The sequence below is a fragment of the Anomaloglossus baeobatrachus genome, chromosome 1 (genome assembly GCF_048569485.1).
Source record: "Anomaloglossus baeobatrachus isolate aAnoBae1 chromosome 1, aAnoBae1.hap1, whole genome shotgun sequence".
Taxonomy (NCBI): Eukaryota; Metazoa; Chordata; class Amphibia; order Anura; family Aromobatidae; genus Anomaloglossus; species Anomaloglossus baeobatrachus.
In genome coordinates this window covers 3,109,463-3,123,656 of record NC_134353.1, presented here as the reverse complement: position 1 = coordinate 3,123,656, position 14,194 = coordinate 3,109,463, and positions in this window count along the sequence as shown.

Below are 14,194 nucleotides of genomic sequence, written 5' to 3'. Positions count from 1 at the left end.
GGTGACATGCTGTATGTCTGGCGACATCTAGTGGCCGAGGGAGGAATAGCCCCGGTGTGTAGGAGCTGCAGGCAGGTGCTGCCACCTTGTGGTGAAAGTAATGGCTGCAGGGTGACATGCTGTATGCCTGGCGACATCTAGTGGCTGAGGGAAGAATAGCCCCGGTGTGTAGGAGCTGCAGGCAGGTGTTGCCACCTTGTGGTGATAGTAATGACTGCAGGGTGACATGCTGTATGCCTGGCGACATCTAGTGGCCGAGGGAGGAATAGCCCCGGTGTGTAGGAGCTGCAGGCAGGTGCTGCCACCTTGTGGTGATAGTAATGGCTGCAGGGTGACATGCTGTATGCCTGGCGACATCTAGTGGCCGAGGGAAGAATAGCCCCGGTGTGTAGGAGCTGCAGGCAGGTGCTGCCACCTTGTGGTGATAGTAATGACTGCAGGGTGACATGCTGTATGCCTGGCGACATCTAGTGGTCGAGGGAAGAATAGCCCCGGTGTGTAGGAGCTGCAGGCAGGTGCTGAAACCTTGTGGTGATAGTAATGGCTGCAGGGTGACATGCTGTATGCCTGGTGACATCTAGTGGCCGAGGGAGGAATAACCCCGGTGTGTAGGAGCTGCAGGCAGGTGCTGCCACCTTGTGGTGATAGTAATGACTGCAGGGTGACATGCTGTATGCCTGGTGACATCTAGTGGCCGAGGGAGGAATAACCCCGGTGTGTAGGAGCTGCAGGCAGGTGCTGCCACCTTGTGGTGATAGTAATGACTGCAGGGTGACATGCTGTATGCCTGGTGACATCTAGTGGCCGAGGGAGGAATAACCCCGGTGTGTAGGAGCTGCAGGCAGGTGCTGAAACCTTGTGGTGATAGTAATGGCTGCAGGGTGACATGCTGTATGCCTGGTGACATCTAGTGGCCGAGGGAAGAATAGCCCCGGTGTGTAGGAGCTGCAGGCAGGTGCTGCCACCTTGTGGTGATAGTAATGACTGCAGGGTGACATGCTGTATGCCTGGCGACATCTAGTGGTAGAGGGAGGAATAGCCCCGGTGTGTAGGAGCTGCAGGCAGGTGCTGCCACCTTGTGGTGATAGTAATGACTGCAGGGTGACACGCTGTATGCCTGGCGACATCTAGTGGCCGAGTGAAGAATAGCCCCGGTGTGTAGGAGCTGCAGGCAGGTGCTGCCACCTTGTGGTGATAGTAATGGCTGCAGGGTGACATGCTGTATGCCTGGCGACATCTAGTGGCCGAGGGAGGAATAGCCCCGGTGTGTAGGAGCTGCAGGCAGGTGCTGCCACCTTGTGGTGATAGTAATGGCTGCAGGGTGACATGCTGTATACCTGGCGACATCTAGTGGCTGAGGGAAGAATAGCCCCGGTGTGTAGGAGCTGCAGGCAGGTGCTGCCACCTTGTGGTGATAGTAATGACTGCAGGGTGACATGCTGTATGCCTGGCGACATCTAGTGGCCGAGGGAGGAATAGCCCCGGTGTGTAGGAGCTGCAGGCAGGTGCTGCCACCTTGTGGTGATAGTAATGGCTGCAGGGTGACATGCTGTATACCTGGCGACATCTAGTGGCTGAGGGAAGAATAGCCCCGGTGTGTAGGAGCTGCAGGCAGGTGCTGCCACCTTGTGGTGATAGTAATGGCTGCAGGGTGACATGCTGTATGCCTGGCGACATCTAGTGGCCGAGGGAGGAATAGCCCCGGTGTGTAGGAGCTGCAGGCAGGTGCTGCCACCTTGTGGTGATAGTAATGGCTGCAGGGTGACATGCTGTATGCCTGGCGACATCTAGTGGCCGAGGGAAGAATAGCCCCGGTGTGTAGGAGCTGCAGGCAGGTGCTGCCACCTTGTGGTGATAGTAATGATTGCAGGGTGACACGCTGTATGCCTGGCGACATCTAGTGGCCGAGGGAAGAATAGCCCCGGTGTGTAGGAGTTGCAGGCAGGTGCTGCCACCTTGTGGTGATAGTAATGACTGCAGGGTGACATGCTGTATGCCTGGTGACATCTAGTGGCCGAGGGAGGAATAGCCCGGTGTGTAGGAGCTGCAGGCAGGTGCTGCCACCTTGTGGTGATAGTAATGGCTGCAGGGTGACATGCTGTATGCCTGGCGACATCTAGTGGCCGAGGGAGGAATAGCCCGGTGTGTAGGAGCTGCAGGCAGGTGCTGCCACCTTGTGGTGATAGTAATGACTGCAGGGTGACATGCTGTATGCCTGGCGACATCTAGTGGCCGAGGGAGGAATAGCCCCGGTGTGTAGGAGCTGCAGGCAGGTGCTGCCACCTTGTGGTGATAGTAATGGCTGCAGGGTGACATGCTGTATGCCTGGCGACATCTAGTGGCCGAGTGAAGAATAGCCCCGGTGTGTAGAAGCTGCAGGCAGGTGCTGCCACCTTGTGGTGATAGTAATGACTGCAGGGTGACATGCTGTATGTCTGGCGACATCTAGTGGCCGAGGGAGGAATAGCCCCGGTGTGTAGGAGCTGCAGGCAGGTGCTGCCACCTTGTGGTGATAGTAATGACTGCAGGGTGACATGCTGTATGCCTGGCGACATCTAGTGGCCGAGGGAAGAATAGTCCCGGTGTGTAGGAGCTGCAGGCAGGTGCTGCCACCTTGTGGTGATAGTAATAGCTGCAGGGTGACATGCTGTATGCCTGGCGACATCTAGTGGCCGAGGGAAGAATAGCCCCGGTGTGTAGGAGCTGCAGGCAGGTGCTGCCACCTTGTGGTGATAGTAATGGCTGCAGGGTGACATGCTGTATGCCTGGCGACATCTAGTGGCCGAGGGAGGAATAGCCCCGGTGTGTAGGAGCTGCAGGCAGGTGCTGCCACCTTGTGGTGATAGTAATGACTGCAGGGTGACATGCTGTATGCCTGGCGACATCTAGTGGTCGAGGGAAGAATAGCCCCGGTGTGTAGGAGCTGCAGGCAGGTGCTGCCACCTTGTGGTGATAGTAATGGCTGCAGGGTGACATGCTGTATGCCTGGTGACATCTAGTGGCCGAGGGAAGAATAGCCCCGGTGTGTAGGAGCTGCAGGCAGGTGCTGCCACCTTGTGGTGATAGTAATGACTGCAGGGTGACATGCTGTATGCCTGGCGACATCTAGTGGCCGAGGGAAGAATAGCCCCGGTGTGTAGGAGCTGCAGGCAGATGCTGCCACCTTGTGGTGATAGTAATGACTGCAGGGTGACATGCTGTATGCCTGGCGACATCTAGTGGCTGAGGGAGGAATAGCCCCGGTGTGTAGGAGCTGCAGGCAGGTGCTGCCACCTTGTGGTGATAGTAATGACTGCAGGGTGACATGCTGTATACCTGGCGACATCTAGTGGCTGAGGGAAGTATAGCCCCGGTGTGTAGGAGCTGCAGGCAGGTGCTGCCACCTTGTGGTGATAGTAATGGCTGCAGGGTGACATGCTGTATGCCTGGCGACATCTAGTGGCCGAGGGAGGAATAGCCCCGGTGTGTAGGAGCTGCAGGCAGGTGCTGCCACCTTGTGGTAATAGTAATGGCTAAAGGGTGACATGCTGTATGCCTGGCGACATCTAGTGGCCGAGGGAAGAATAGCCCCGGTGTGTAGGAGCTGCAGGCAGGTGCTGCCACCTTGTGGTGATAGTAATGGCTGCAGGGTGACATGCTGTATGTCTGGTGACATCTAGTGGCCGAGTGAAGAATAGCCCCAGTGTGTAGGAGCTGCAGGCAGGTGCTGCCACCTTGTGGTGATAGTAATGACTGCAGGGTGACATGCTATATGCCTGGATACATCTAGTGGCTGAGGGAGGAATAGCCCCGGTGTGTAGGAGCTGCAGGCAGGTGCTGCCACCTTGTGGTGATAGTAATGGCTGCAGGGTGACATGCTGTATGTCTGGTGACATCTAGTGGCCGAGTGAAGAATAGCCCCGGTGTGTAGGAGCTGCAGGCAGGTGCTGCCACCTTGTGGTGATAGTAATGGCTGCAGGGTGACATGCTGTATGCCTGGCGACATCTAGTGGCCGAGGGAAGAATAGCCCCGGTGTGTAGGAGCTGCAGGCAGGTGCTGCCACCTTGTGGTGATAGTAATGACTGCAGGGTGACATGCTGTATGCCTGGCGACATCTAGTGGCTGAGGGAGGAATAGCCCCGGTGTGTAGGAGCTGCAGGCAGGTGCTGCCACCTTGTGGTGATAGTAATGACTGCAGGGTGACATGCTGTATGCCTGGCGACATCTAGTGGCCGAGGGAAGAATAGCCCCGGTGTGTAGGAGCTGCAGGCAGGTGCTGCCACCTTGTGGTGATAGTAATGGCTGCAGGGTGACATGCTGTATGCCTGGCGACATCTAGTGGCTGAGGGAGGAATAGCCCCGGTGTGTAGGAGCTGCAGGCAGGTGCTGCCACCTTGTGGTGATAGTAATGGCTGCAGGGTGACATGCTGTATGCCTGGCGACATCTAGTGGCTGAGGGAGGAATAGCCCCGGTGTGTAGGAGCTGCAGGCAGGTGCTGCCACCTTGTGGTGATAGTAATGACTGCAGGGTGACATGCTGTATGCCTGGCGACATCTAGTGGCCGAGGGAAGAATAGCCCCGGTGTGTAGGAGCTGCAGGCAGGTGCTGCCACCTTGTGGTGATAGTAATGGCTGCAGGGTGACATGCTGTATGCCTGGCGACATCTAGTGGCTGAGGGAGGAATAGCCCCGGTGTGTAGGAGCTGCAGGCAGGTGCTGCCACCTTGTGGTGATAGTAATGGCTGCAGGGTGACATGCTGTATGCCTGGCGACATCTAGTGGCTGAGGGAAGAATAGCCCTGGTGTGTAGGAGCTGCAGGCAGGTGCTGCCACCTTGTGGTGATAGTAATGACTGCAGGGTGACATGCTGTATGCCTGGCGACATCTAGTGGCCGAGGGAGGAATAGCCCCGGTGTGTAGGAGCTGCAGGCAGGTGCTGCCACCTTGTGGTGATAGTAATGGCTGCAGGGTGACATGCTGTATGCCTGGTGACATCTAGTAGCCGAGGGAGGAATAGCCCCGGTGTGTAGGAGCTGCAGGCAGGTGCTGCCACCTTGTGGTGATAGTAATGATTGCAGGGTGACATGCTCTATGCCTGGCGACATCTAGTGGCCGAGATAGGAATAGCCCCGGTGTGTAGGAGCTGCAGGCAGGTGCTGCCACCTTGTGGTGATAGTAATGACTGCAGGGTGACATGCTGTATGCCTGGCGACATCTAGTGGCTGAGGGAAGAATAGCCCCGGTGTGTAGGAGCTGCAGGCAGGTGCTGCCACCTTGTGGTGATAGTAATGACTGCAGGGTGACATGCTGTATGCCTGGCGACATCTAGTGGCCGAGGGAAGAATAGCCCCGGTGTGTAGGAGCTGCAGGCAGGTGCTGCCACCTTGTGGTGATAGTAATGGCTGCAGGGTGACATGCTGTATGCTGGGCGACATCTAGTGGCCGAGGGAGGAATAGCCCCGGTGTGTAGGAGCTGCAAGGCAGGTGCTGCCACCTTGTGGTGATAGTAATGGCTGCAGGGTGACATGCTGTATGCCTGGTGACATCTAGTGGCCGAGGGAGGAATAGCCCGGTGTGTAGGAGCTGCAGGCAGGTGCTGCCACCTTGTGGTGATAGTAATGGCTGCAGGGTGACATGCTGTATGCCTGGTGACATCTAGTGGCCGAGGGAGGAATAGCCCGGTGTGTAGGAGCTGCAGGCAGGTGCTGCCACCTTGTGGTGATAGTAATGACTGCAGGGTGACATGCTGTATGCCTGGCGACATCTAGTGGCTGAGGGAAGAATAGCCCCGGTGTGTAGGAGCTGCAGGCAGGTGCTGCCACCTTGTGGTGATAGTAATGACTGCAGGGTGACATGCTGTATGCCTGGCGACATCTAGTGGCCGAGTGAGGAATAGCCCCGGTGTGTAGAAGCTGCAGGCAGGTGCTGCCACCTTGTGGTGATAGTAATGACTGCAGGGTGACATGCTGTATGCCTGGTGACATCTAGTGGCCGAGGGAGGAATAACCCCGGTGTGTAGGAGCTGCAGGCAGGTGCTGCCACCTTGTGGTGATAGTAATGACTGCAGGGTGACATGCTGTATGCCTGGTGACATCTAGTGGCCGAGGGAAGAATAGCCCCGGTGTGTAGGAGCTGCAGGCAGGTGCTGCCACCTTGTGGTGATAGTAATGGCTGCAGGGTGACATGCTGTATGCCTGGCGACATCTAGTGGCTGAGGGAAGAATAGTCCCGGTGTGTAGGAGCTGCAGGCAGGTGCTGCCACCTTGTAGTGATAGTAATGGCTGCAGGGTGACATGCTGTATGCCTGGCGACATCTAGTGGCTGAGGGAAGAATAGTCCCGGTGTGTAGGAGCTGCAGGCAGGTGCTGCCACCTTGTGGTGATAGTAATGACTGCAGGGTGACATGCTGTATGCCTGGTGACATCTAGTGGCCGAGGGAGGAATAGCCCCGGTGTGTAGGAGCTGCAGGCAGGTGCTGCCACCTTGTGGTGATAGTAATGGCTGCAGGGTGACATGCTGTATGCCTGGCGACATCTAGTGGCCGAGGGAGGAATAGCCCCGGTGTGTAGGAGCTGCAGGCAGGTGCTGCCACCTTGTGGTGATAGTAATGACTGCAGGGTGACATGCTGTATGCCTGGTGACATCTAGTGGCCGAGGGAGGAATAGCCCCGGTGTGTAGGAGCTGCAGGCAGGTGCTGCCACCTTGTGGTGATAGTAATGACTGCAGGGTGACATGCTGTATGCCTGGCGACATCTAGTGGCTGAGGGAAGAATAGTCCCGGTGTGTAGGAGCTGCAGGCAGGTGCTGCCACCTTGTGGTGATAGTAATGACTGCAGGGTGACATGCTGTATGCCTGGCGACATCTAGTGGCTGAGGGAAGAATAGTCCCGGTGTGTAGGAGCTGCAGGCAGGTGCTGCCACCTAGTGGTGATAGTAATGACTGCAGGGTGACATGCTGTATGCCTGGTGACATCTAGTGACCGAGGGAAGAATAGCCCCGGTGTGTAGGAGCTGCAGGCAGGTGCTGCCACCTTGTGGTTATAGTAATGACTGCAGGGTGACATGCTGTATGCCTGGTGACATCTAGTGACCGAGGGAAGACTAGCCCCGGTGTGTAGGAGCTGCAGGCAGGTGCTGCCACCTTGTGGTGATAGTAATGGCTGCAGGGTGACATGCTGTATGCCTGGCGACATCTAGTGGCCGAGGGAGGAATAGCCCCGGTGTGTAGGAGCTGCAGGCAGGTGCTGCCACCTTGTGGTGATAGTAATGACTGCAGGGTGACATGCTGTATGCCTGGTGACATCTAGTGGCCGAGGGAAGAATAGCCCCGGTGTGTAGGAGCTGCAGGCAGGTGCTGCCACCTTGTGGTGATAGTAATGACTGCAGGGTGACATGCTGTATGCCTGGCGACATCTAGTGGTCGAGGGAGGAATAGCCCCGGTGTGTAGGAGCTGCAGGCAGGTGCTGCCACCTTGTGGTGATAGTAATGACTGCAGGGTGACACGCTGTATGCCTGGCGACATCTAGTGGCCGAGTGAAGAATAGCCCCGGTGTGTAGGAGCTGCAGGCAGGTGCTGCCACCTTGTGGTGATAGTAATGGCTGCAGGGTGACATGCTGTATGCCTGGCGACATCTAGTGGCCGAGGGAGGAATAGCCCCGGTGTGTAGGAGCTGCAGGCAGGTGCTGCCACCTTGTGGTGATAGTAATGGCTGCAGGGTGACATGCTGTATGCCTGGTGACATCTAGTGGCCGAGGGAAGAATAGCCCCGGTGTGTAGGAGCTGCAGGCAGGTGCTGCCACCTTGTGGTGATAGTAATGGCTGCAGGGTGACATGCTGTATGCCTGGCGACATCTAGTGGCCGAGGGAGGAATAGCCCCGGTGTGTAGGAGCTGCAGGCAGGTGCTGATACCTTGTAGTGATAGTAATGACTGCAGGGTGACATGCTGTATGCCTGGCGACATCTAGTGGCCGAGGGAGGAATAGCCCCGGTGTGTAGGAGCTGCAGGCAGGTGCTGCCACCTTGTGGTGATAGTAATGGCTGCAGGGTGACATGCTGTATGCCTGGTGACATCTAGTGGCCGAGGGAAGAATAGCCCCGGTGTGTAGGAGCTGCAGGCAGGTGCTGCCACCTTGTGGTGATAGTAATGGCTGCAGGGTGACATGCTGTATGCCTGGCGACATCTAGTGGCCGAGGGAGGAATAGCCCCGGTGTGTAGGAGCTGCAGGCAGGTGCTGCCACCTTGTGGTGATAGTAATGACTGCAGGGTGACATGCTGTATGCCTGGCGACATCTAGTGGCCGAGGGAGGAATAGCCCCGGTGTGTAGGAGCTGCAGGCAGGTGCTGCCACCTTGTGGTGATAGTAATGGCTGCAGGGTGACATGCTGTATGCCTGGCGACATCTAGTGGCTGAGGGAGGAATAGCCCCGGTGTGTAGGAGCTGCAGGCAGGTGCTGCCACCTTGTGGTGATAGTAATGGCTGCAGGGTGACATGCTGTATGCCTGGTGACATCTAGTGGCCGAGGGAAGAATAGCCCCGGTGTGTAGGAGCTGCAGGCAGGTGCTGCCACCTTGTAGTGATAGTAATGGCTGCAGGGTGACATGCTGTATACCTGGCGAGATCTAGTGGCCGATGGAGGAATAGCCCGGTGTGTAGGAGCTGCAGGCAGGTGCTGCCACCTTGTGGTGATAGTAATGACTGCAGGGTGACATGCTGTATGCCTGGTGACATCTAGTGACCGAGGGAAGAATAGCCCCGGTGTGTAGGAGCTGCAGGCAGGTGCTGCCACCTTGTGGTGATAGTAATGACTGCAGGGTGACATGCTGTATGCCTGGCGACATCTAGTGGCCGAGGGAGGAATAGCCCCGGTGTGTAGGAGCTGCAGGCAGGTGCTGCCACCTTGTGGTGATAGTAATGGCTGCAGGGTGACATGCTGTATGCCTGGCGACATCTAGTGGCCGAGGGAGGAATAGCCCCGGTGTGTAGGAGCTGCAGGCAGGTGCTGCCACCTTGTGGTGATAGTAATGACTGCAGGGTGACATGCTGTATGTCTGGCGACATCTAGTGGCCGAGGGACGAATAGCCCCGGTGTGTAGGAGCTGCAGGCAGGTGCTGCCACCTTGTGGTGATAGTAATGGCTGCAGGGTGACATGCTGTATGCCTGGCGACATCTAGTGGCCGAGGGAGGAATAGCCCCGGTGTGTAGGAGCTGCAGGCAGGTGCTGCCACCTTGTGGTGATAGTAATGACTGCAGGGTGACATGCTGTATGCCTGGCGACATCTAGTGGCCGAGGGAAGAATAGCCCCGGTGTGTAGGAGCTGCAGGCAGGTGCTGCCACCTTGTGGTGATAGTAATGGCTGCAGGGTGACATGCTGTATGCCTGGCGACATCTAGTGGCCGAGATAGGAATAGCCCCGGTGTGTAGGAGCTGCAGGCAGGTGCTGCCACCTTGTGGTGATAGTAATGACTGCAGGGTGACATGCTGTATGCCTGGCGACATCTAGTGGCCGAGGGAAGAATAGCCCCGGTGTGTAGAAGCTGCAGGCAGGTGCTGCCACCTTGTGGTGATAGTAATGACTGCAGGGTGACATGCTGTATGCCTGGCGACATCTAGTGGCCGAGGGAAGAATAGCCCCGGTGTGTAGAAGCTGCAGGCAGGTGCTGCCACCTTGTGGTGATAGTAATGGCTGCAGGGTGACATGCTGTATGCCTGGCGACATCTAGTGGCTGAGGGAAGAATAGCCCCGGTGTGTAGGAGCTGCAGGCAGGTGCTGCCACCTTGTGGTGATAGTAATGGCTGCAGGGTGACATGCTGTATGCCTGGCGACATCTAGTGGCCGAGGGAGGAATAGCCCCGGTGTGTAGGAGCTGCAGGCAGGTGCTGCCACCTTGTGGTGATAGTAATGGCTGCAGGGTGACATGCTGTATGTCTGGTGACATCTAGTGGCCGAGGGAGGAATAGCCCCGGTGTGTAGGAGATGCAGGCAGGTGCTGCCACCTTGTGGTGATAGTAATGGCTGCAGGGTGACATGCTGTATGCCTGGCGACATCTAGTGGCCGAGGGAAGAATAGCCCCGGTGTGTAGGAGCTGCAGGCAGGTGCTGCCACCTTGTGGTGATAGTAATGACTGCAGGGTGACATGCTGTATGCCTGGCGACATCTAGTGGCTGAGGGAAGAATAGCCCCGGTGTGTAGGAGCTGCAGGCAGGTGCTGCCACCTTGTGGTGATAGTAATGACTGCAGGGTGACATGCTGTATGCCTGGCGACATCTAGTGGCCGAGGGAGGAATAGCCCTGGTGTGTAGGAGCTGCAGGCAGGTGCTGCCACCTTGTGGTGATAGTAATGACTGCAGGGTGACATGCTGTATGCCTGGTGACATCTAGTGGCCGAGGGAGGAATAGCCCCGGTGTGTAGGAGCTGCAGGCAGGTGCTGCCACCTTGTGGTGATAGTAATGGCTGCAGGGTGACATGCTGTATGCCTGGCGACATCTAGTGGCCGAGGGAAGAGTAGCCCCGGTGTGTAGGAGCTGCAGGCAGGTGCTGCCACCTTGTGGTGATAGTAATGACTGCAGGGTGACATGCTGTATGCCTGGCGACATCTAGTGGCTGAGGGAAGAATAGCCCCGGTGTGTAGGAGCTGCAGGCAGGTGCTGCCACCTTGTGGCGATAGTAATGACTGCAGGGTGACATGCTGTATGCCTGGTGACATCTAGTGGCTGAGGGAAGAATAGCCCCGGTGTGTAGGAGCTGCAGGCAGGTGCTGCCACCTTGTGGTGATAGTAATGGCTGCAGGGTGACATGCTGTATGCCTGGCGACATCTAGTGGCCGAGGGAGGAATAGCCCCGGTGTGTAGGAGCTGCAGGCAGGTGCTGCCACCTTGTGGTGATAGTAATGGCTGCAGGGTGACATGCTGTATGCCTGGCGACATCTAGTGGCCGAGGGAAGAATAGCCCCGGTGTGTAGGAGCTGCAGGCAGGTGCTGCCACCTTGTGGTGATAGTAATGGCTGCAGGGTGACATGCTGTATGCCTGGCGACATCTAGTGGCCGAGGGAGGAATAGCCCCGGTGTGTAGGAGCTGCAGGCAGGTGCTGCCACCTTGTGGTGATAGTAATGGCTGCAGGGTGACATGCTGTATGCCTGGCGACATCTAGTGGCCGAGGGAGGAATAGCCCCGGTGTGTAGGAGCTGCAGGCAGGTGCTGCCACCTTGTGGTGTTAGTAATGGCTGCAGGGTGACATGCTGTATGCCTGGCGACATCTAGTGGCTGAGGGAAGAATAGCCCCGGTGTGTAGGAGCTGCAGGCAGGTGCTGCCACCTTGTGGTGATAGTAATGGCTGCAGGGTGACATGCTGTATGCCTGGCGACATCTAGTGGCCGAGGGAAGAATAGCCCCGGTGTGTAGGAGCTGCAGGCAGGTGCTGCCACCTTGTGGTGATAGTAATGGCTGCAGGGTGACATGCTGTATGCCTGGCGACATCTAGTGGCCGAGGGAGGAATAGCCCCGGTGTGTAGGAGCTGCAGGCAGGTGCTGCCACCTTGTGGTGATAGTAATGGCTGCAGGGTGACATGCTGTATGCCTGGCGACATCTAGTGGCCGAGGGAGGAATAGCCCCGGTGTGTAGGAGCTGCAGGCAGGTGCTGCCACCTTGTGGTGTTAGTAATGGCTGCAGGGTGACATGCTGTATGCCTGGCGACATCTAGTGGCTGAGGGAAGAATAGCCCCGGTGTGTAGGAGCTGCAGGCAGGTGCTGCCACCTTGTGGTGATAGTAATGGCTGCAGGGTGACATGCTGTATGCCTGGCGACATCTAGTGGCTGAGGGAAGAATAGCCCCGGTGTTTAGGAGCTGCAGGCAGGTGCTGCCACCTTGTGGTGATAGTAATGGCTGCAGGGTGACATGCTGTATGCCTGGCGACATCTAGTGGCCGAGGGAGGAATAGCCCGGTGTCTAGGAGCTGCAGGCAGGTGCTGCCACCTTGTGGTGATAGTAATGACTGCAGGGTGACATGCTGTATACCTGGCGACATCTAGTGGCCGAGGGAAGAATAGCCCCGGTGTGTAGGAGCTGCAGGCAGGTGCTGCCACCTTGTGGTGATAGTAATGACTGCAGGGTGACATGCTGTATGCCTGGCGACATCTAGTGGCCGAGGGAAGAATAGCCCCGGTGTGTAGGAGCTGCAGGCAGATGCTGCCACCTTGTGGTGATAGTAATGGCTGCAGGGTGACATGCTGTATGCCTGGCGACATCTAGTGGCCGAGGGAAGAATAGCCCCGGTGTGTAGGAGCTGCAGGCAGGTGCTGCCACCTTGTGGTGATAGTAATGGCTGCAGGGTGACATGCTGTATGCCTGGCGACATCTAGTGGCCGAGATAGGAATAGCCCCGGTGTGTAGGAGCTGCAGGCAGGTGCTGCCACCTTGTGGTGATAGTAATGACGGCAGGGTGACATGCTGTATGCCTGGCGACATCTAGTGGCCGAGGGAAGAATAGCCCTGGTGTGTAGAAGCTGCAGGCAGGTGCTGCCACCTTGTGGTGATAGTAATGACTGCAGGGTGACATGCTGTATGCCTGGCGACATCTAGTGGCTGAGGGAAGAATAGCCCCAGTGTGTAGGAGCTGCAGGCAGGTGCTGCCACCTTGTGGTGATAGTAATGGCTGCAGGGTGACATGCTGTATGCCTGGCGACATCTAGTGGCCGAGGGAGGAATAGCCCCTGTGTGTAGGAGCTGCAGGCAGGTGCTGCCACCTTGTGGTGATAGTAATGGCTGCAGGGTGACATGCTGTATGCCTGGTGACATCTAGTGGCCGAGGGAAGAATAGCCCCGGTGTGTAGGAGCTGCAGGCAGGTGCTGCCACCTTGTGGTGATAGTAATGACTGCAGGGTGACATGCTGTATGCCTGGCGACATCTAGTGGCCGAGGGAAGAATAGCCCCGGTGTGTAGGAGCTGCAGGCAGGTGCTGCCACCTTGTGGTGATAGTAATGGCTGCAGGGTGACTTGCTGTATGCCTGGCGACATCTAGTGGCCGAGGGAGGAATAGCCCGGTGTGTAGGAGCTGCAGGCAGGTGCTGCCACCTTGTGGTGATAGTAATGACTGCAGGGTGACATGCTGTATGCCTGGCGACATCTAGTGGCCGAGGGAAGAATAGCCCCGGTGTGTAGGAGCTGCAGGCAGATGCTGCCACCTTGTGGTGATAGTAATGGCTGCAGGGTGACATGCTGTATGCCTGGCGACATCTAGTGGCCGAGGGAAGAATAGCCCCGGTGTGTAGGAGCTGCAGGCAGGTGCTGCCACCTTGTGGTGATAGTAATGGCTGCAGGGTGACATGCTGTATGCCTGGCGACATCTAGTGGCCGAGATAGGAATAGCCCCGGTGTGTAGGAGCTGCAGGCAGGTGCTGCCACCTTGTGGTGATAGTAATGACGGCAGGGTGACATGCTGTATGCCTGGCGACATCTAGTGGCCGAGGGAAGAATAGCCCTGGTGTGTAGAAGCTGCAGGCAGGTGCTGCCACCTTGTGGTGATAGTAATGACTGCAGGGTGACATGCTGTATGCCTGGCGACATCTAGTGGCTGAGGGAAGAATAGCCCCAGTGTGTAGGAGCTGCAGGCAGGTGCTGCCACCTTGTGGTGATAGTAATGGCTGCAGGGTGACATGCTGTATGCCTGGCGACATCTAGTGGCTGAGGGAAGAATAGCCCTGGTGTGTAGGAGCTGCAGGCAGGTGCTGCCACCTTGTGGTGATAGTAATGACTGCAGGGTGACATGCTGTATGTCTGGTGACATCTAGTGGCCGAGTGAGGAATAGCCTCGGTGTGTAGGAGCTGCAGGCAGGTGCTGCCACCTTGTGGTGATAGTAATGACTGCAGGGTGACATGCTGTATGCCTGGCGACATCTAGTGGCCGAGGGAAGAATAGCCCCGGTGTGTAGGAGCTGCAGGCAGATGCTGCCACCTTGTGGTGATAGTAATGGCTGCAGGGTGACATGCTGTATGCCTGGCGACATCTAGTGGCCGAGGGAAGAATAGCCCCGGTGTGTAGGAGCTGCAGGCAGGTGCTGCCACCTTGTGGTGATAGTAATGGCTGCAGGGTGACATGCTGTATGCCTGGCGACATCTAGTGGCCGAGATAGGAATAGCCCCGGTGTGTAGGAGCTGCAGGCAGGTGCTGCCACCTTGTGGTGATAGTAATGACTGCAGGGTGACATGC